Source organism: Phragmites australis, chromosome 2, assembly GCF_958298935.1.
Source record: "Phragmites australis chromosome 2, lpPhrAust1.1, whole genome shotgun sequence".
Lineage (NCBI taxonomy): Eukaryota > Viridiplantae > Streptophyta > Magnoliopsida > Poales > Poaceae > Phragmites > Phragmites australis.
This window is the reverse complement of record NC_084922.1, coordinates 45,281,264-45,282,867: the sequence shown is the minus strand read 5'-3', so window position 1 is coordinate 45,282,867 and position 1,604 is coordinate 45,281,264.

Here is a 1,604-nt window from a genome sequence, read left to right as displayed (position 1 = left end):
ACTATACGTCTGTCGCATGTTGTTTTACCCTGAAAATCGTTCGTTTTTCGGGCTTCGGATGACAGTCCGATGGTACAGATCGACCTTTATCCTAGCATAACCACCATGCAGTTGGTTTTTGTCGAAGATTTATTCTCAGTAATATATTGTTAAATTGAACAAGAGGTATATTCAAGATCAAGCCAATCACAAAATAAAACATGCAAGGTAGATAGGTTTGAGCTCTCGATTGAAGTAATACCCTATGTTATATGTAAATGTTGTTATATATTAGTATCTCAAGTGCAAGTAATATGGTTAAACCTATTACAATCAAGTAAATTGGATCTAGACTAATCTAAAGTTGAAGTCGTCGAGTCTCTCAATTGTTAGAGTTTTGGTGTCGCTTGCCTCGAGATGCGCTGGATTAGGTTTCCCCCATCCAGGGATCTAAGTCCCCGCCTTATATGGGGCTGAGATACTGTCTCGTTTCCAACCGTAGTTAATATTGAGTCCTTCAACTTGTCGACCAAGGCAAAGTAAATGAATCCGATCTAGATACTAATTGTACACGAGTCAGGTAAACGTTCGAGGTCTTCCTAGTATATACCTTCTAGATGGCTAGGTGTATCAGGATCCGAAGATTTGGTTCTATAATATCTAGAGTAGCTGAATATGGTACATTATACACTGTTCGAATACGATATACTCCTTATGCGTATATACCATATAGTTATATATTCGATAGTAGCCCGATAACTCTGCTCAATATGGGGGTTTCCATAAGTGCTCACTCAAGTATTGTCAAGTCTGGGCTTTGTCGAGTAAGGTGGATCAAGTTTGTAGTCGAAAGAATTGAGTAGGACAGGTCCTGTTTCAAGTATCAAGTGAAAACGCAATCGGGTCGAACGTCCTATCATTGTCCGCACTCGAGACTCAAAAAGTCTTAAGACTCGACTTATCGACACCCGACTCGGTAGAGTTAAAAGAAAATTCCAAATTTTGAACCGTTAGGTATAGGAGCATTTAATATGTGCAGATGGGCGTGCAAAGATTCGCATAATGCCATCATCCCGCCTTTCTTGCCGATCGAGGCACCATAGAGACGGAAGTGGTTACCAAAGAGACATTTAGCTCAGACTATTTACCCGTATAAACCAGAAATGTAGCAATATTTCCTTGCTCTAACCGTCAACCTTCTCGCACAAGCCTCTATCTTTCTCCACCCAAGCTTGCGCTACCACAAACAAAACATAGATCCATAGATCTCGGTTCCCTTGTGAAGACCATCGCTCCTACATCACGAAAGAAGAAGTTTGACACAAAGACCGTCGATGCCTCACTCGAGCAGCTGGACGAGATGATGCTCCTTACTGAAGCCCGATCGATTTCGTTGATGCAGGAATCAAGGGTAAAGGAGCTTGAAGCCGAAGGAATAGTTCCTCCTCACGCGCTAGCAAATTGGAGGCCAGTGTCGAGTGAGGAATTCCCTTCTTGTTAGTTTGACCACGAGATTGTGATTTTTGAATCATTTTTCCACTGCTGATTCTATGTTCTCCCTTCTAAGTTCCTCATTTTTGTACTCAGTTTCTACCAAATTGAGCTCCACCATCTGAATCCAAACT